Below are 22,705 nucleotides of genomic sequence, written 5' to 3'. Positions count from 1 at the left end.
AGCTTCTCGGAAGATTGTAGGTCGATCTTTCTTCTTTCCATTCCAAACACAATTCAGGATTAACTAATTCAAATGTCACATTAAAGTAATCAAAGAACCTAATCTCTACTTAACGTAAAAGTTATTTAAATAAGTAATTTTAGTAAACTTCATTTAATCCCATCGAACAGATGATTGATCGATCTCATCCATCCCTTTAGGATGGGTAGAGTCCCCTAATGAGGGGTTCATCACTCCTTGCTACATCCCCCCTAAGAGTAGTGTTCATGACTGTAATCGTGTGTGTTCACGGGGCCGGTTGGCCTGCTTGCGGGATGAAAAACCCCAGATAAACTGGGGGAAAAACCCTGTTGTCCATGCCCAAGACCGGCTAACTTGGCTATGGCTGAGGAAGATCCTTAAGCTCCTCACGTCGCCGACGATAATCGAACTTAGGACACTCCTTCCCCAGGCATATGGTTGCGAAACGCACAGCCACTCGGCTAACCGCGCAGCGAACAGAGGATTCCACTCCCTGAAAGAAACTAATCTAGAATAATCTTAAAGTATCTGATTAATTATTTTAATGATTATATCTTTATAAGAATCGCATGATGAAAAATGAATATATTCATATAAATCAACTAATCCTAACAAATACTTATTTATTCAAGTAATTTTATATAAACTTGGTTTTTAATCCTATTTCTCAAGTGAGCAAACAGAGACAAGTCAAGTTTGCGCCTTCACGTAGTGCAAGTCTGAGGCAACTCATGGTAGTGAAACTCTAGGCAACTCGTGGTAAAGGTGGATTAAGATATGATCACTTTCCTCAGTATTTTTCCCTAATGTAAAGCACACCCCCTTGCGGAGATGTATGATGCTATGCATTAAAGGCAATGGGAATCAGACCTGACAATGCTAAGGTTAAAGTAATGCAGAGCTTATATGAATTTTACCTAAACAAGTTGCCACAAGGTGCTTTGACCTTATTAAATAAAATCTCAGGATGAGAGATAGATGTAATACTTCAACCTTAGCATTGTCAAGTCTGGCTCTCACTGACGACACCGCAATAAAGGTCGAAACCGGTATGGGTAGTGACCACTGCCTTTAATGCATAGCACCATACATCTCCGCAAGGGGATGTGCTTTACATTAGTTACTCATACGAACAAACAAGCCGGTGACCACACCCATCAACTAATATCGCAGATTCTGAAGGATTAATCGGTAATAATTACGTTTAGAATCACTCTTTGAAATAGCGGTTGTGTCCATTGCGCTAGACCACCTGAAGAAAGACCGTTCGAAATTCTATTCGCCTACTGGAGGAATTTTTTCGAAGCCTTTCGTCGACCGGTTCCTTAGTTATTCGATTTCTGGAGCTAGCAAGTAATCCACCCCAGAAACTCAGCCTTTTAATGCCGCAACTCAAGAAAATCGACCTTAGAACTTACACTATTTCTTGATAATAATACAGTAATTTACAGATAAAAAAATAGGATTGGTGATTGGCGGTAGATGTTGTGTGTAGTTGATGGATGCAGTAAGTAGCTGTATGCAGCAGAGTGCAATGCCCTCCCTCGATTGGGGGTGTGACGTAATAGTAATTATTTAAATATTAACGCCTATTTAATTAAGATAAAAAAATCCTCTTTGACTTTATTGGAGATCATAAATTTATTTAATGATTTTATTTATTGAAAGAAACTAATCTATATTAATCATATAATTAAATTTATTTCGCTTCTTAAAGAACTAACTGCTTTTAATCTCAAGAATTTGAACAAAAATAAATTATTTCAACGAATATAAAGAATTCGTTAAAGAAGCTGCTAAAATAAGGTTTGTGAAAACAACTTAGCTTGGAGGAATAAATAGTTCCCCCAAGCGGGGGGGGGGAGAAGCTCTAAAAGTATCTTTCTACAAAAGAAATTAATGATTGAAAAGTTGACCTTTTATTTGGAAAGAATGTCCAAATATAGCACATCTTCCTTTTCCAGATGTTATCTTAATGGGACTTCTTACACTTGTGACGCACAAACAAGAAGATGTAGGTGATAGAAATGTTTGCAACTGCAGGCGAATGGCTTTGCCTTTAGCAGAAAAAAAAAGGAAAAAAAACTAAATAAAGGGGAAGTAAGTGTATTACCAAAGGCGTAAAACAAACATTTTTGGTTGGAGATATTTCTTCCGAAAAATACTCTGGGCCCCAGGTGCTACCTGCCTTAACTGCAGGTTGTAGCTACCAGTGGCTTCTAGAATTTATCGTAAGGTTTCTGCAAAGAGCAGGAAAATGAGCTTTAGAGATACCTGGTCGTTTAGCGTAATGGCACCTACATCCGGGCATTCTGTATATCAACTTGCTGTGGCTCTGAAGTCAATTACAGGACTAGCTGAGCGTTTGCTATTGATAGCAATAATCACATGGGTAGTAGGTGAATTTAAAAGCGATTCTGGTTCGTCTATCATTCTTTATTTTTTTTCTTCTTTCTCTTACAAACAAGTAAGCAAAATTGACGGCTTAAATATCGCCTCATGACTGATAACGTGTTGATCTGTTTATACTAAAAACATAAAAGAAAAAAAAATTGCAACTCGCATGACTAAAACATTCATTGATCTTTTTTCTATCTCATATTCCTCGTCCTAGTAACACATGTAACTAATCATAACAGCTTCGCGAAAGGTAATGAAGCGATATTGGATATTTGCTTCTTTATAGCTTGCTTCCAACAAAACCAGCTGATCTGTCATACTATTATAAGATTCTCGTCACAATGATAGTAAACAAACCATACACGAGACGGCGCTGCAATGAATGTAAATACAATAAAGAGAATTGTTAAATGATATATCGTTAAATATGAAGCATAAATTAAAAATATATATATTTATTTATTTTAAATATATGAAAAATATCGTATAAACTCTTATAAGTATTTTAGGGAAATATTTTATTTCAAAAATATTCATATTTTTGAAATAAAATAACAAAACCAGCTGATCTGTCATAATATTATAAGATTCTCGTCACAATGATAGTAAACAAACCATACACGAGACGGCGCTGCAAGGAAAGTAAATACAATAAAAAGAATTGTCAAATGATATATCGTTAAATATGAAGCATAAATTAAACATATATATTTATTTATTTTAAATATATGTAAAAAATACCGTATAAACTCTTATAAGTATTTTAGGGAAATATTTTATTTCAAAAATATTCATATTAGAAGTAAACGTATTTATCATAATAAATACATATTTTGCTTTTCAATTCAACAAGGATAATGACGTCACTTGTTTGTCATCTGCAAAGAGATCTGCACGTGCTGCTGCTGCTACCAAGAGTCGTTTGGCTGCATTCCACGTAGTATTTTGAGGTACGTTTGAGAATTTTGTGGATATTTTATTCTGTTTGAAGGTTGTCTTTACCCAAAATATATTCTGTTTTCAGTGGATTTTTTTTTTTTTTATTATTTTTATTACGTCTCCAACGTGTTCTACAAACAAGAATTGTGATGAAATCTTTATCACGTGGATCGACAGAAAGGCATATCGTAGATATATATAGATGCACTTTCCAAATATATGCATGACTAGAGATCAACATTGAAGTCTTGCTTCTTTAAGAAGCATTTCCATAGTTTATATGTTTCGGGAATTCTATGAAACTTTACTTGCATTTTCCGCAAATACGTTTGTTCTTATTCTAAATGAGCTTAACGTCTTTGCAATAGACAAGGATTCTCTAAGAAAGTGGGTTCTATAGTTTAAGTAGGTTTTATGCATACGCCAGAGAATATTGCCTTGCATCGCGTCATCAATTATTAATACCATCGCATGTGTGAATTTTCACCGCGACTCACACAACATCGTACCGCATATTTCCGAGTGCGACTGTGGCGCCCTCTGCAGCACAAAGTGAAACGATACCAAAATACTTTAAACAGACGTTTCCCCTGGTGCTTTGCACCCCCCCCCCCCCCCCGCTATCGTTCCCTGATAAAAGAAAGGCTTGCCAGAACGCCAGGATAGGGCAATTTTAGTACACAACATAACAGTCGCGTGCGGGAGAGAGAGAGAGAGAGAGAGAGAGAAGGAAAGAATAAACACACATGTTCACTTTCTGACAGGGAATAGGTCGTTACAGTTTCCGCTAGACTGACAGAAGTGCGCAAACACTCCGTCGTAAAATATCGAATGAGAGATCCGGTTGTGACGTGTTATATAACAATTTAGGAAAAGGTTAGTAGGGAACGCGCGCACCTGTGAAAACAAGAAAACCCACTAGCGACGAACTTCGTTCATTCGTATGCGTCTACGGCAGTCCATAAAGTAGCATCAAGGATTTCGGTAATTAATAAATCACCATATTGATACATAAATAGTTTCGTAAACTTGGTTTTAATTCTAGTTATTCTTTGCTGATATAAAAGTTATGAAACTATCGTTCTATCAGTAATGTTGCTGAGTAACAAGTAAATTTCTTTAAACTCTAAAAATAAATATTAAAATAAATATTTAATAATAATAAATAAATAAATTATTTATTTATTTATTATTATTAAATATTAAATAAATAAATATTAAACAAATAAATATTAAAATAATAATAAATCATTACCCCATCCAGGGTACTAATGTACTATAGTTTCCGACCTTCTGTGGGTAGATGTAACAAAAAAAAAAAAAAAAAAAAAAGTCTTGATTTAAAGGTGTAACTATCAAACCTGGAATCCCGAAAGGTTTGTGAATCCGACAATGGCTGGGGAGAATCCACAAGAAAATTTCTCAAGGGCCCGTCAAAGGAATTGTGAACACGCTCCCAAGATTGCACTCCAGCAGTTAAACTTACTATGCAGCGTTCAAAGGTTTTTTTATTATTATTATTATTATTATTAATCTTTGGGTGGAATGTTATGACACAGAAAAATAAATATTTCTTATATGACACAACGTAATGGACGGATAAAAATTATAACACTTAACAATATAAACAGGAACAAAAATTACAAAATTTATCAAAAAAAAATGAACAAAAACAAAATAGCAGATTAATTAATAATTAATCGAAATAATTTAGACGAAAAGAATGAAACAATGTGCTTCCGTATTTTGTTGATGCGATATATACTGATGAGCCAAAAATTGTGACCGCCTACTTAGTAGAGTGCGGGGCCTTCTTTGGACGAGATAACTGCTTGCACTCGTTTGAGTATTGACTCCATTAGACCATGGAATATTTCCTGAAGTATTCTGGAAAAAGTAAACAGAATAGCGTTCCAGATGTCAACAACCGAGAGACGCACTGTCGTCGAGTGGCAGATGGGTTCCATGGAATTTAATCAGGGGAATTTTTTGCAGCCAGAGTTGCACTCAGAATGCTTGGATATGCTCGGCGAACCACATTTGCATAATGCTAGTCCTGAGTAGCGCATGTGTGTGTGTGTGTGTGTGTGTGTGTGTGTGTGTGTGTGTGTGTGTGTGTGTGTGTGTGTGTGTGTGTGTAGAAAGTTTTTTACCTTCAGTATAATATATGTTAAAAATACCAAGCTATTTTAAACCTGGTTTTACTCCATTTCCCAAGTAAGCAAACAGACAAACAAGTCAAGTTTGCGCCTGCAAGTATTGCAAGTCTAACTGACCCACAAGGCAGTGCAAGTCTAGGCAACTCGTGGTAAAGGTGGAATAAGCTCTGATCACTATTCTTAATATTTACCCTTAATGCAAGGCCCATCTCCTTGAGGAGGTGCATGATGCTATGCATTAAAGGCAAGGGGCCACTACCCGAGACCGGTTTCGATCTTTATTGAGGTTTCATCAGTGGGAGCCAGGCTTAGAAATACCAAGGTTAAGTAATACAGAGCTTAGAAGTATTTTACCAAAACAAGTTTGTCAACCAATAACCAGGTTTAATAAATTGCATTTTGAGAATTAAACGAAAATCTAAATAGAAAAAAACACACGCACACACTATCTCCTTTATAGGATTCCATTTTGATACGTTATGTTTATCAAGTGTTATTTCAATCACAGAGTTTGGAAAATGAATTGAATTACTTTGTTTTAAATCGAATCGAAATGCTTCTACAACTAGTTGATTCCCACTACGTCAAACTTTGTTGAAGTTTTAGTAATCGCTTCAGAAAATGTGAATGTCGGCATTCTATCGCTTTCAAAGAAAACCAGAGACGCTCATTATACTGGCATACATGCAAATTAGTAAGCAGCACTTCCAAACATGTCTTTAAAAAACGAAGAAAGAGCAGTGCCTGCCTCCAAGTTTATATATATGCAAATAGTATCATAGTTTGTATCGACTGAGTATGTGCATATATACATAGAAGAATCAATAGAAGTGTTGTCTTTCGGCTCTTTGATAAGATCTTGTTATTGAAAAACAATTTACATTTCAAAGGAACATTCTCCAAGCTGGCGAAGCGTGAGTAATTATAGTTCCTATTACCGTCTGCTAGAGTAATAGTTTATTTCGTTCTTCATTCGAAGAACTATTACTATATGGTGATTGATTCTATCTTGGAGTCCATTGCTTATCAGGCAAGGGCGAAGACATCTTGTTCGTATAGCTGTGTCGTCTGCATATAGAACTATGATGGTCGTAACAGGAGTTTGAGGGATATCTGCCATCTAAATAGAAAATAAAGGCGGAGCCAAATGATTTTGATTACATTGCATTATGAACAATGATATCGGTAATAAGTAAGATGGCGGTACGCGTGTGTGTGATGTGATATAGTGTTGATTTAAATGAATATCATGGTTTACCTATTCGTAACTTTCCAGATATTCTTTCGCGCTGAATAGCGTGAAAAACCTAAAGATTGTTCTCAGAAGTGTCACTGAGGAGTTTACCACTGAAGATCTTATTGACTATCCACTAAATCCTATTAAAGTTAGTCTGATGTTTCGATTAGACAATAAACTGATGCTCACTCGTATTAGTACAGATAACTAACAACCACAGAGAACTTTACGATATCACATTGAACTACAGATTTAAAATCACCCCTGGACTCCTTCGGAAAAGAGCACCAACTGGTCAATGTCACAGATTTCAGGTCATGCCCAGTAGTTGTGCAGGACTGACTACAGATGTGGGAAGTGGTGAAAATCATCCTGCTTCATTTACTTTTGATCGCCTCTTAGAATGCCAACGGACTCACAAACAAAATGTTTGAACTGCAAGATTTCGCCATCCGATATATTCCAGAAATAATTCTAATTATTTGACATTTCGCCAGCAACCCAATTTTAAAATGCCTGTGTCTGTTGATCAAGTGGTATCAAGCTGGGCGATAACCTTTGGTGCATGTGCTCTTGATGTGGCTGTTGAAGCATAATCGTTTATCGAGACGTATTCCGAGGTATTTGGCTTCAGTTTTCCAGGGAATTTTAGAGTTGAACAGGGTGGTGTCTCCTTTGGATGCTCGTCTTCTTGTAAAGAGTATCGTTGTGCTTTTCTGGGGGTTCAATTGTAGTCGCCAGTCTGTAAACCATTTTTCTAGATTCAGGATGATGTCTTGTAGTTTTTTGGTTACGAGATGTGGTCTGCATAAAGGGCGATGGTGGATATCAGAGCATTTTGAGGGATGTCTACCATAAAAATGTTGAACATGATCGGGGCTAGCAGTGATCTCTGAGAAACTCCAGCGAGGATTTTCCGTTGGGTTGAGACTGTTTCATTGATTTTGACTTGCATCCTCCTGTTTGAGAGGTATAATTTAATCAGGTGTATCATGTTTAGTGGAAGGTTTGTGATGATAAATTTGTAGAGGAGGCCTTGTTGCCAGATCTTATCGAAGGTCTTTGAGATGTCTAGGAAGACGTCTCCAGTGTGCTGATTCCAATTGAATCCTGTGGTGATGTATTCTATCAGTCTATGGATCTGTTGGGTGGTGCTGTGATTTTGACGGAAGCCAAATTGTTCTTGTGGAATGATATTTAGTTGGTTGACATGATCTTGGAGTCTGATTTTCTCTGCTATTTTCCCTAAGTTGGATATGGGACGGTAATTTTCAGGTAGGTGTGGGTCATCGCCTGGTTTGTGAATTGGGATGATGTCAGCTATTTTCCATGACTGGGGGAAGTGCTGCCATTTGAGGATGGAGTTTACGATGTTTGCCAGGTGTGCTATGGTTTTGCGTGGTAGTGCCTTGATGACTTGGTTAGTGATGCCGTCGGGACCTGGGGCTTTTTTGATCTTGAGATGGTTGATGATGCCGATTATTTCGGTAGGTGAGGTAGGCATTATAGGGCTTGGATTGTCATCGGGACGATTTACTGTGAACCTGACTTTACAATGGATCTTGTATACGTGGCTGATGTTTAGGTTCTCATATGCAGGACTGCATTGTTTCTCTAGGTTTCTCTATGGCTTCGGCTTTGTCAGCATCTGTGTATGCAGGGTGCTGTTCTGCTTGCAGAGGGGGGGGGGAGGGATTTGCGCTTGTTCCTGAGGTGTTTATGAATTTCCATATGGAATGACTGCTGTGGAATCCTGCAACATCCTTACAGTCCTTATAAGGACTGGCTTAAAGGGGCGAAGCAAGAATGCTTTTCATCTTCCCCGTTATCTGTACAGGACAGTGTAGGGATAAGGTGTTAATGAGCTATTAAAGCTCTGGTCATGGCAGAAGGATAACAGCAATAGCCGAGCCTCAGTTAAACTTCATTGGCTACAGCATTGCCATCCATTACCCTCCAAGGGTATATTGTTGCAATCATTGTCCTTCCCCTGCAACATCATGCCTTCCAATAGCAGCTCTAAGAAAGCTATACTAATAATTATAAGGTGTATTTCAAGAATTCTTTATTAAATTGAGAGTTTTTGAAATGTAGTTGATTTTTTAAAAATCTGAGCTATGTTTTATAATTTGTTTAGAATTTTATATTATATATAAGAAAAGCTTGAGTAACGTCGATGAATAGTCGAAGCTTGTTGAACCACATGCACAATTAAAATTTTAAAATTGGGCATGACGTTTGGGAAATATAATTTTAAAGTACATTTTTTATTAAAGTACGTTTTTAAAGTATTTTCAATATAATTTTGAAGTATACATAGTTTTAAAACACTGTATATGTGCGTGTGTCGCTTTGTTTTTGATTTCGACAGTGTTGTATTCATCGATTCTTAATCGACACTAACGTAGATTAGCAAATATCGCCATATTGTCTGCGTAGAAAAACAGAAATTGACTCAAATCCTTAATGACAATAGGTGGAGCCAGAGTTAGTTCTTGTGGGCCACGTTCAGTAAACGTGTAATAATTTCTAATTTTAACCCTCAACCACGTGCGTAGTGCACGTGAGTCTTCTTTTGTGAACAGCGAAACATACACTAATAGTTTCATGCGTGTCGCGCGACATCAGAGTTAATCGTGCGCGTGACAAAAACGCTGTTTTAATTATATTGACTTTTTTTTTCTTTGTTTGGTTCTATTCAGTATATTAGTCCAGAGGAATTCACTAAAAGCGTGGAGATTTAGTAAACAACATCTGTCACCATGACTACAAGCCATCACAATAATACTGTATTTGTATAAAACAAAACACTACTATAAATGTGGAAAAAATAACTTTCAAGATTTTTTTTTTTTTTTGGTTAGCAAGAATAATGAACTAGTCTGTGGATAGCCAGTAACCTGTTTGACGTAGATGTGTCTAAAATGAAGACTTTTATTTTGAAATATGAAATTTATTGCGAACATTTGGAATATTTTAAAACTTTAATGAAAATTAGAGTTTCTAAGAAGGAAAAAAAGTTTCAAATTCGTAAAAAAAAAATTGGAATTTAAATTTGAATATTAGGCTTAGATAATCCACTGAGTTAAGTTTTTTCGAGGTGGGGGGAATTTATATATTTTGTGGAATGACGAGTCAAAAATAACTCTAACACCAGATTTCACAAAACATTTCATTTTTGTAACGAAGCCTTCGTAGCTCAGTGGGTATAGACAAATCTCTTTGGTCGGAGAGACCTGGATTCGATTCCCGTCAGTGACGTGAGGAACCTTTATGTGGTCTCTTTTGACGAAAGGTGAGTTAGTCAGTCTCACACGGAGTTTGAGGGTATTTTTACCCGGAAATTCGGATTTTTCGTCCCTCAGAGTTATCCTCGAGCAGTAGCGCACATAAGATTTAATCTTGGGGGGGGGGGGGGGGGTTGAGTAGACGATTTGAGAATACACAGTACACGTTGCATACGACCTATGACCGAGCATGTGCAATGATCGCTAATTCATAAATAGTATAGAAATAGAAGACACGGCACAACAGAAAATTTTTAAAAAAAATGAATTTTAATTAGGGAAAGATTTTTGAAAATCTTCTAAGGTTTTTCCTTTTTCTTTGGGAGGAAGGGCCTCCTCCCCCTCTGGGTGCGCCACTGTCCTCGAGAACGGTTGCGGTTGTAAGAATATTTGCCTAGACACCGTAAAAGAGGGGGATTAAGAAAGAAATATACACTGAATAGGGTCTAATTAATTACAAAAAATAAATAAATGTAAAAATATTGTATCGTAAATTCTCCCCTACTTGGAATATATGCTGAAAGTTTTTCAACTAGGATTTATCATACATTAAAGATAAGAAAAAAAAATATATACTTGGTTTTAATCCTTTTCCCAAGAAAGTAAAACAAAGGTTTACGTGTGAGCTACTTGTATATGTACAGGCTAATGCCTTCATATCACTTGCCTTAGTATTGATCAGAGGCGTAGCTACGGAGGAGCGGAGGGGACGGTCCGCCCCGGGCCGCACTTTGAACTGTTTTCAACTTTTTCTAACAAATGTTATAATACCACTGCGAATTTTCCTCACAATTGCTGTAAGTTGCTAGTTGTGAGAGGAGTTTTTCTAAATAAAATTGATAAAGAATTACCCACATTACCATGAAATGAACTTCGCCAATGTCATCGACGATTTTGTTAACAGAAACGCAAGAAAAACAACATTTTAGAATGTTGAAATTAAAGTTTTACTTCAAAGATAAACATGGTGTTTTGATTTATTTCCCTATACGTCGTTTTTGACTTTTTGTAGTATTTTTGGTGTGTATTGAAAGGGGCGACAAACTCAGGGACCACCCCAGGCGGCAAAAGCTCTAGCTACACCACTGGTATGGATCCCATAATGCAAAGCACACACCCACCTACTTTCAGGCGTGTATAATGCAGTGCATAATAAAAAGGGCCACTAACCAGACCGGTTTCGACCTTTATTAAGGTTTCATCAGTGGGAGTCAGACCCGGGAGAGAGATACCAAGGTTGAAGTAATGCACGTCATATACGAGTGCAAGTAGCCCGTTAAACTATTAAATAAATTGAAACAGATGGGATTGGATTACAGACTGCTGTGCTGGATCAGTAACTGGCTGTTGGATAGGTATCAGAAAGTTGTATAGAGGGGTGCAATATCCCGAAAGAGGAAGGTCACTAGTGGTGTACAACAGGGGTCAGTTTTGGGACTAGTTTTGTTCAATTTGTATGTTAATGATATTGAGATGGGTTTAACTAGTGATATCCAGCTGTTTTCAGATGATGCAAAATGTGGGGAAAGCAAATGCAGAGTCAAGCAGATGTTATGGCCTTACAGGAGGACTTAAATAGATTTCATGAATGGGCAGGTAAGTGGAACAATGTCGCGAAGGGTAAGGTTTTGAGATTTGATAAGCAAAGATGGGATGCAAAGGATACACTGGGTGGGGAAACTTTGAACGAAGTAGAGGAGATGAGAGATCTAGGATGACGGTGGACAAGGACCTGAAATTCAAGGGCCACATTGCGCAAGTTGTGAAGACGTCACATCGGATAATGGTGATGCGGAGGACGCTGACATGCAGACATAGAGAGCTTATGATGCATTATATAAGGTCTGGATTAGACGCATATGGATTATGCTCAGATTTGATTGTCATATTTTCATGTTGATGAGGATATGTTAGAAAGGGTCCAGAGAAGATTCACAAAGGTGGTCAGTGGTCTTTGGAATGTGGAGTATGAGGACAGATTGAGAGAATGTAAATCGCAAAACCTCGTGAATGGGAGGAAGAGGGGGGGGTATGTTGAGACATATAAGCTAGTCAGGGGTTGTTATCAAATAACATGGAAGATATTTTTATAGAATAAGAGGATGGCCTCTTATATAAGTAGAGGCTGTTGGATCCTACTTGTTCTTAATCTATACTTTGGATCCGACATGTTAGTCACTACGATGTGCTTAACCAAAAAAATAGTTGCTAGTTGATTTCTAATTCAAATATAAAGAAAATTTATATTTTAAGACTGCGCCACTCTATATCTGAATTAGTTCAAGAATTGAATAAAAACCAACTCTCAACTATCTCTCTTTTTATGATGTTATATACTGGCCGAGTATATTTAACTTACTTAATTTTCCCGCTTTGGTTCGAATATTTTATGAATGGTGCAGTAAAAGAGATTCAGGCAAAATACAACTTTTCATTAACAAAAACAAACATTTAATTTTAAAATCATAAATATCACACTTAACTTCAAATCAGTAATTAATGTCACAATCACTTCAGCTTCTCCGATAAGTACAATCAAACTCTGACAAGATAAATCTGTTATCTCTATATCACAGTCTTTTCATAGTTCATTAAGTTCCAAATACAATAAATATTGCAGTAACACCGCTTTACAAGCAAACACTTTTAAATTTTCACTTCAGTTAATCTTCGCGATAGTTACTGTTAACATAAGGAAATTCTAGGATGAAACTCACACACTTCTCTGTACAGAAATATTAAGGTTGGAATATTCTTACCGTTAATCTTCTTCCTTCATCAACATACACACAAACACTTTTTATAACTGTAAACACTTTTAACAATAAACAGCACTCATTAAAATAAATCTTCTAGCATTAACTGAATTAATTTACGGGCACAATACATATAATCAGATGTTCTTGCATGAAGCACTACTGATTACTCTTGAATTAGGGCAATACACAATAATTCCTTAACTTGGGGTTTTATATATACAGATGTTCATTCCTCCGGCATTCAAATAATTCTTTAGGCACTATAATTCTAAACACCGCTATCATTAAACACAACCCTGTTGCCTCTATTTATACTCTACTTACTTCTTACTATGCTTCACGTTTCAGTGTGTCCTTGAAAGGTCGGCCCTGAAAATAAATCTCAACTAAAATATCGCTAGTCATTCAGTAGTCACTCAGCTATCTTCCGTTGCTTTATTTGTTATTCAGAAACTTATTAGCTAACTGCTTCTCAACTTGTAGACTTTATTTAGTTGCTTGAGTGACTTGCCGACTCTCTATTATCGCACTGTGATTGCCGAATGCCCGATTCCAACCTAATGCCAATCTCTCTTTAATAAATCCCTAATCTCCTAATTCATTCGTAATTCCAGCGTTCGTCGCTTATATATCTGTTTCCCCCCCTCAATTGCTCACGTCATTTCTTTCTAAAACTCTTTTCAATAAACCTCACGTGGTGTTCCAAAACGTGCTCGCTCACTTACATACGTTTCCATGAAAACAAAACAAAATATAATAAAATTGAGCTATTACATAACGTTAAACTTTACAAACAGGAATAAATAGAGAATATTTACATTTCAATAAATGCGCAGTTAAAATATCAAATACAAGTTCTTATAATATTAATATTGTAATAAATAAAATAGCTTAATAATATTTTATACAGTCTTTTCATTATTAATAGATATATCTTTGATTAAATAATTAAATATTAGATAATATTAAAGGTAGTTATATGAATATTAATTTGTAAAATAAGTTGTTTATATTAAATAATATTTACAAGTCTAGCCTTTGTGATGGAAGATCATGTTGGATTCTGAAGCAAATAATAATTACTCTAATCTCTACATAATCAGAATCCAACAAGGCCATCCATCGAAACTGTATAAATAAGGTGTGAGTAGAGGAGTGAGAAATTTCTTTGCATGGAGTGCGGTTGGTGAGTGGAATGCATTCACTGAGTGCGTTATGGGTGTAGACCCATTGAATCAGTTTTAGGCACGGTTGGATGAGCTTTACGCGTGTGTGATAGTGTGTACCTCCTACGATGAGTCTCTGACTCCATGCAGGTCAGATGCTAATAATAATTATTACTATCATTATCATATCTGGTAACCGTTAAACAGACAGAGAAGGTAATAATTCTTCTCTTTCGAATGGCATTAAATTGTAATATGAAATTCAGAGCTTACAAATTTATTTGTAAAAAAGTTATATTTATTTTTAACAGTTATTCCTAATAATTAATAATAACAATAATAAATTATATGAAATAAAATTTTGTTTCCTTAAATATCTATAAAGTTATAAAAAATATTTAACGTTTTACTTAGACACCTATTATATTTTTACATAATTATTTATAAATAGCATATTCATGCATAACTAATAATTGACAATAGACATAAATGTCAATTGTCAATTATTAGTTCGTTAAACAGACAGAGAAGGTAATAATTCTTCTCTTTCGAATGGCATTTCTCGGCCTTTTGGCTTAGATCAAGCGTTAGTGTCATACTTCACAGGATCATTTCTGCAGTGTGGTTAGCTCATTTTTGTGAACTTCCCCATAAGTGATTAGCAAATTGTTTAGCTAAGCGCAAATTATAGTATATGTTAGCTCAGTTATTATCGGCAAAGCGTCTCATAGAGACACTTGATAATAAACTACAGCAGCAAATACAGAATAAACACCAGACTGGGGCAACAATAACACACTAGGTGGTGGGAATAGCTTAGGCCTCACCAGCATGGCTTTGCCGCGTACGCGGACCCTTGGAATCGAAGTGAAAGCTGATGTACGACCTCGATGTTTGGCCAAAGCCCTCATCGAAAGCGTCGGTGCTGAGCAGATTTTTGGGTTTACTCCCTTTGGTGGTGGCCGCTTCCAAGTAGTAGTAAGGAGTGAGCAAACAAGAGACAAACTACTTGCAGGATTCGAATGTAATGGAAAAATAATAGTTCCATTTTTGGTAGGGAGTATTACCAAATTACTTAGAATCCCCAGATTCCCTTTAGAATATATTAAAACGGATGTAAAGATCATCCACGAAATATTCGGGAAATTCGGCGTTATACACAAGGTGGAAGTCCTAAATGACGCAGAAAACCCCAAATGGAAGTCGGGTGAAGTCCACATCTCCCTCGAGATGAAAACGCCCGTTCCCAACTTCATTTTTATTGGATCCGCCAGAGTAATGATAAATTACCCTGGTGTTAAAAAACAATGTTTTAGATGTGGTACTTTCACTCACCTTGGGGCAGACTGTCCTAGAGTGAAATGTAAAAACTGCCTCAAAGCAGGCCACAACCAAGACAACTGTGAGTCAGCTTGCCTGAAATGTGGGGTAATTGACCACAAAGTGGACACATGCCCATCCAGAACCCTTGCTGAGAGGATGGGTGGTGCAATCACGCCAGCAACTCCACCAAGCAATGGAAATGACACAGCACAGGAAGCTTCTCCTCCTTTCGAGGCTGCTCCTGATCCTGATATAACAGAAATCCATACCTCCACTTCTAAGAAAAACCGAAAGGGGAAAAAAACTTCCACAAGCAGTAAAATCCAACAAGAAGAAACAGTGGCTATTGAAACCATCAATACCAATATAGATATAGATATTAATACAGATGAAATAGATACAGAAGAAGGAAAGATGGAGGTGAACATCAACACCTCCAAACGGCCATTAAGCCCACAGGAAGAAGAGTTGATAACACCAAAAACAGCTAAAGTATCTGAGACCGCCCACTCAGAAGTCCCTCATGCAAAAGCAGGGGAGACTCTAAGCCATCTTATTAGAGGTATCCCTGGGGTGGCGGATAAATTCAAAGAAGCGATGGCAAAATTAGGAGAACCTGAACTCCTCCTTACAGGGAAGCATGGACCTGATGTTGTCAGTGCAAAATGGGGTGACCTTTTCGTGGATGACATCAGCAAAATCAGCCCTGATCAAGTAGAGGTAGCTATGGATTTAGATGAGGAGGCAGTTTCGGCGTTTTTTATAGCTCTCTGCAAACTGGACATGGTCAAGGGAAGTGAAGTAGCCAAGAGAATATTAACAGCCCACAACAAAAGAAAGACACAGTAACCACTTTGTGGGTTTACTGTACTCAGCTTCACCGGTTTCAGCTATCACAGGTGGGGGAGGACCTGAGAACCCGAGCGGCGAAGGCTTACAGCGAGGCGTTGCAGTTCCTTGTGAGCTGCATCACTCGGGCCAGATCCTTCCTCCACCTCTAAGTTTAGCTTTCAATTTTTGCTTTTCTGTGTACGTTTTTGTTTTGTTACATGTTTCCTTTTTAGGAATTTTCCTTTTTTTTGTAAAGTGAAAAATCAACGACCGTTTTAGAAACGCCCCTGGGGGGCAAACAGCTAAAACAGGTCAACTGAGGCCTCTTTCACCTACTCTACCACCATGCACTCTATCTTTATTTCCTCTCCTACTATCTGCTGACTCTCAGCCTATCTTACTCTACAGGCCGATGATGAAGATTTGTTGAACTCACAAATTATTATTATTATTATTATGGCATTAAATTGTAATATGAAATTCAGAGCTTACAAATTTATTTGTAAAAAAGTTATATTTATTTTTAACAGTTATTCCTAATAATTAATAATAACAATAATAAATTATATGAAATAGAATTTTGTTTCCTTAAATATCTATAAAGTTATAAAAAATATTTAACGTTTCACTTAAACACCTATTATATTTTTACATAATTATTTATAAATAGCGTATTCATGCGTAATTATTAGTTCGTTCATGAGAAGGATGGAACCTGACTGAAAAATGGTTCCTGACTGAAAAAGTCCTTTTCAGGACTTCCAGGGTAACAAATGGCAATGCTGTAGCCAATGAAGTTTTAACTGAGGCTCGGCTATTGCCGTTAACCAGCCATGACCACGAACTTTTTAGCTCAATAACACCCCATCCACACAGATAATCTTCATTCAAATGACGGGATTAAGAGTCAAGGACACAGTCCATCGCCCAGTTCTTTTAAGAACTAATTATAATTATTAGTTCATTCACAGGAATAGTAGTACCCACTACCTCAGTCGGGAAACTAACACTTTATGCAGCTTACAACCCTCCATCAAAGAATCTACTATATTCAGATCTAGATGCCGTCCTAGGCAATAAAGATCAAGTCATCATTGCCGGTGACCTAAACGCGAAACACCCGGCATGGAACAGTAAAACCACCAACAGAAACGGCTACACACTCTTCAGCTACTCCAGTTTAAATTATGCAGTGGTGGCAGGCCCTGCAGAACCAACTCATCATAGTACATATAACACAGTTGACATACTTGACATTGCTATATTACAAAATATTAAATTACAGTTCAGCCTAGACTCTTTAAACGAGCTGACATCTGATCATAACCCAATCCTGCTCCAGCTGGGAAAGCAAGAACAACTGCTGCCTCCTCCCCACTCCTTTATCTTATGGAAAAAACTTCCAGAAGTACTATCAGAACACATTGGACCTGTCCCTCACATCAGCTCCATAAAAGAAATTGAAAATGCTGTCAAAAGTCTGACTCAGCAAATCAACTCAGCCATAAAGGTTGTCACCTCTACCAAAACCACTTTTAAGCCAAACCGACTTCCAGAAGACATCATGGATCTAATTAGGAACAAAAACAAAGCAAGGAAAAAGTACCACAACACCTGTGCACCTCAGGACAAGGGGATTCTCAAGAAACTGAACAATGAAGTTAGAGAAGCACTTAAAGCTTACAGGAACAAAACTTGGGAAGCCAAACTAGCCTCTGTATCACCCGGCGATCACTCCATCTGGAACATATTAAGAAGTCTCAGAAACAAAAGCAAATCTCTTCCCCCACTCAAGTCAAACATGGGACTAGTACACACGGACGCAGAAAAAGCTGAAGAAATAGCAAAGAACCTAGAAAAACAGTGTAGCCCTACATATGACAACTTGGACTTCAAACATGTCTATAAAATCCACCTCCATGTCAGACATGCACTGAAAGGCACCGATACCTGCAACAACAAAGCTCCAAACACCTCACCAGCGAAAATCTATGAAATTCTAAAGAAGCTAAAGAATAAAAAAGCCCCTGGCCCAGATGGCATAACAAATAGAGTAATAAAACTTCTGCCCCGAAGAGCTGTTGTACATCTCACCACCATAATCAACGCCATGTTCCGATTTAAGTATTTCCCTAGCTATTGGAAAGTCGCAAATGTGGTACCAGTGCATAAACCAGGTAAAGATCCACACCTGCCTGAAAGCTATCGACCCATCGGCCTAATCTCAAACTTAGGCAAAATTGGTGAAAAAATTATTCTCTCTAAACTCCACGCCTCAGTAAATGAGTTAAATATCATTCCTAAGGAACAATTTGGATTCAGACAACATCACAGTACTACTCAACAAATTTATAGGATAATTGAGTATATCACCACCGGATACAATTGGCACCAGCACACCGGAGCAGTCTTCCTTGACATACCGAAAGCTTTTGACAAAATATGGCACTTGGGATTACTACACAAACTCATTTCAGCAGGTATACCATCAAGTATCGTCCACCTAATTAAATCTTACTTCCAGGACAGACACATACAAGTCAAAATAAATGGTACAGTTTCAAGTCAGCGACGGATCTCTGCGGGAGTTCCTCAAGGTTCCCTACTGGCTCCGATCTTATTCTCAATATATATGGCAAACATCTCGCACAACCCAATGTCATCCATCTTAGCACTTTAGGCGGATGACACAGCAGTTCTTGCCAGATCTCTACGACCTCATTTTGTCACTAAAAAGTTGCAAGAAAACCTGCTACAACTAGAACATGGTTCTCCAAATGGAGATTACAAGTGAATCCCCAGAAGAGTGTAGCAATACTTTTCACCAGAAAAATGGCAACTCCCATGGGGGGACCTTTATCTATTCAACACCAAAATCCCCTGGCAAACAGAAACAAAATATCTTGGAGTAATTCTGGACAAAAGATTAACGTTCAACCTACACACCAAAGCCTTATGTACGAAAGCATCTAAAACCATTGCACAACTTTACCCTCTAACAAATAGAAAAAGTAGACTGAATACCAGAATCAAAGTGCTCCTCTACCTGCTGATGATCCTCCCCATGATGACATATGCCTCTCCAGCCTGGAGCCACACATCCAACTCCAACATCCTCAGACTGCAGAGAGTGCAAAATAGGTGTTTACGCATGATATTGGACGCACCGTGGTTTGTAAGGACGTGCAACTGCATAGAGATACAAACATCCCTTACACCTACTCCTTCCTATTAACTACAGTAGAAAAATTCTTCTCAAAGATCTCTACACACCCAAACGATCTAGTTAAATAAGCAGCAAACTATGAAGAGACTGACCTCTTCAAATACAAGAGGCCAAAAGCCATCCTAAATACTTGCAACAATGACTAATCTCCGTGCCCCCCAGGGCGAGCTCTCAGCTCATAAATCTTTCCTTCAATTCATCCTCCCTATCAGACAACGGGGAATAAAAGCATCATCTTGTTTCACCCTTCTGACCAAGGATGTTATGTTATATGTTATTATTAGTTCATTGTTATAAGTGATGAAGCTCAATGTTAAAATTAAAATTGTGCTTAAACAAGAAGGAAATTCCCTTGAGGGGCGTTAGAAATATCACTATTACCGACCAACTCTGTCCACCTTTGTCAAGTATAAAGATGGAACAGTATGAATAAGAATATAATATTTAAACCACAGTTGTCAAAAAGTCTGCAAAGAATCACAGACCAGACCAAAGATGATTTCCTGGAATTAATTGCTCAGATGAACGATAACTCACTGCCTGAGTGCAGTACATTTCTTTTTGTTGTTGCTAGCCGTTGAATCATAATGGGAATATTCGACCGTTGTTTGCTTTTAACAAACATCCTGAAATATCTTCATCTATTTATCGTTTGAATTTCAAACTCAGTGACTCTGAGTATTTATTATTTATTTATTTATTGCCGATTTTATTTAATGACTTCATTATATAGTCAGACTAAATTTGGAATTGTATGAAGAGCGAGAGAAATTTTATGTCGGCCTTTACCAAGTCTGAGTTATCCATTCTTAGACAAATACTCTAGTTCATCCTCGTGCTAAATAATTGCAAAACAAGCAAATCCTAAGAAAACAGTTTGCGAAACCTCAAACGTCTGTTTCCATAAGTAGGCAGTACGTTACTCCAAGGAGTATCTGCAATCAAGTGTGTTGGATAATAGGCAAAGGTCGTGACCTAAATGGCTTCTAATGGGATGATAATAGAGTTACAGGGGTTGACCAGAATATGTCAGTTATCTCTGCACCGTTACGATGTAACGGTGGCTCAAGGGATACCAAGAATAATGTGATAAAGAGAAAATATAACTCAACGCTCAGTGTGTGACAAGGAACAGTCTCTCCATGCGAGATGAACAAAGAATGGACAAGATTCGACGTCCAATAATCGTGCTATCATTCGTTATTGAATGTGCCGTACAACCAAGGATTGTGAGAGAAGGAGTTGTATTACACATACCGGCCATTGAATTCCCTGTAGGCATTCGACTGCCATTACCGATCCTCTTCAATTTCCTGCGCATAGTTCGGTGAGATATGAGTGGAGGAACAGCCTTCATTAAATGTGTCGGTCAAATACGCAGGAAGTTTTGTTTGTTCGTACAAGACTTCTCACATGACGGGAATCTCGTTCTTGACAGAATGTCTTAAAGACCACTTTTGCGCCTCTTAGACAAACAATATGGACTATTTTTTTTTCATTGATTAAACACTCGGGATATCTCACGATTGAGAAATCAATCAGAGAAACTGGTTTTCAAAATCGTGGCTGCAGCCAGACGGGCACCCAAATACGCCCTTTATGGAATCCTGAAAGATTCTTTGTTTTTCCCATTGTGATCAACATCATTAGCGATTACTGACCAGCAACATTTCTAAACAGTGCGTAGAACATGGTGACGCACGTGACCAAGTATTTTGCATATACGCTGCGTGAGTGACGCTTAAACATCTTCATAAGTGTTTCTAATTCAGTGTTCGGTATGTGTATGCTGATTATATATACACTATCTGCCAATAATTGTCGGGACACCCCTGTTATTTGAAGCTATGGAACAAATCAGGTTTGTTAATAACATAAATACCGGTGTACAGATAATAGGAAGCAGCATTTCATCGTAGCAGTTGAATACACGTGATGCAACACGACTTGAACTCAGTGACTTCAAGAGAGGTGTCATCTTAGGCTGTTACATTGATGGCATGTACATACGTGCCATTGCCGCTCAACTGGAGTAACCAAAATCAATGGATGTCATCACTAGTGCAGGAAAACATCCAGGGCTGCCGCCGAAAATGACTGGCAGGGACAGGAAAGTGTTAAAGTGGGTGGCACGCAAAAAGCGGCTACAATCTGCACAGATCATTTATGATGAGTTCCAGAGCGCCAGTAACATCATGGTGAGTACTAATACTGTACGAATAGAACTTGATTTACTGGGATTTCCACGGAAGAGCAGCGGTACACAAGCTGAACATCACAACGAATAAAGTGACTCGTCTGGCGTGGTGCAAAGAGCGTGTGAACTGGACAATTGACCAGTGGAAAACGGCACTCTGGAACGAATCAAGGTTCACCTGTTTCCAGTCTGATGGCAGGGTGTGGTTGTGGAGGCAGCCTGGTGAATGCTTGTTACCACAATGTGTTTTACCTACAGTAAAGTTTGGTGGTGGATGAATAATGGTGTCAGATGCATTCAGCTGGTTTGGAGTGGGACCACTAGTCATTGTCCGTGGTTCCATGAAGGCAGCTCAGTACTTTGATATTCTAGATAATGAGGTGCTGTCGACACTGTAGAGCTGTCATGGAACGGACCGTGTTGCTATCAAGTCGACAATGCCCATGCCACAAACCTGCAGCTGTTATGGAATGGGGGATGAACTTGTATAATGAACTGGAGCGGCAGTTGAGGTCCAGAGCAGCACGTCCTCGATCTCTTGCTGAACTCAGTGCTGCTTTGATGGAGAAATGGAGACAAATTCCACCTGTTGTCGCCGCACGTTGGTGGAAAGCTTCCCTCAAAGGGTGCAGGAGGTGATCAAAGCCAAAGTGGACAGTCCCGATATTAGGATTCCTCTACTGGTATCAACTGTAAATTGCTAAACTCTCCGGACAGTTATTGATAGTTAGTGTGTATATATATATATATATATATATATACCTGAGTACAAAAGTACAAATTAGTGTGTCCAATATGAACATTGTTTCGGACCAAGTACAATCCCTGCATTCGATGGACACGTCCAGTAATCATCCACCATGTCAAATGTGTCACATGATAGGAGTCGTCTAGGAATGATTATATTGGCATCATTTTGAAGATCAAAGCATTTAGAACACTTATAACAACTGTTTCTTTGAAACACTCTTCAAAAATTTTAATTTTTTCTCGTCTAATTCAGCATCAAAGAAGTTCTCGATTCCAGAATTCTGACTGAAAAAGTAGCGGCCAAATTATATAACTGCCCAGTGCCAAGAAGAAGTCAGTCTTTGTCTACCAGTCGTTTTTTTTTTTTTTTTCGTATAGACTAAACATCCGTTAAATAGATAATAGTCTCC

General features: G+C 37.8%; 1 protein-coding gene across 1 annotated transcript in view; it reads left to right on the top strand.

Moving 5' to 3' along the window:
* Nucleotides 1-3,345: 3,345 nt before the first annotated feature.
* Nucleotides 3,346-22,705, top strand: part of LOC150097017 (uncharacterized) — a 126,360-nt gene continuing 107,000 nt past the window's right edge. Inside the window, exon 1 of the mRNA XM_090408390.1 lies at nt 3,346-3,371. The gene's annotated coding sequence lies outside the window, so the exon portion shown is untranslated. The remainder of the gene's footprint in view (nt 3,372-22,705) is intronic.

The sequence above is a fragment of the Typopeltis vanoorti genome, chromosome 18 (genome assembly GCF_054136105.1).
Source record: "Typopeltis vanoorti isolate ZY-2024b chromosome 18, IOZ_Tvanoo_1.0, whole genome shotgun sequence".
Taxonomy (NCBI): Eukaryota; Metazoa; Arthropoda; class Arachnida; order Uropygi; family Thelyphonidae; genus Typopeltis; species Typopeltis vanoorti.
This window is presented reverse-complemented; position numbering and strand designations above follow the sequence as displayed.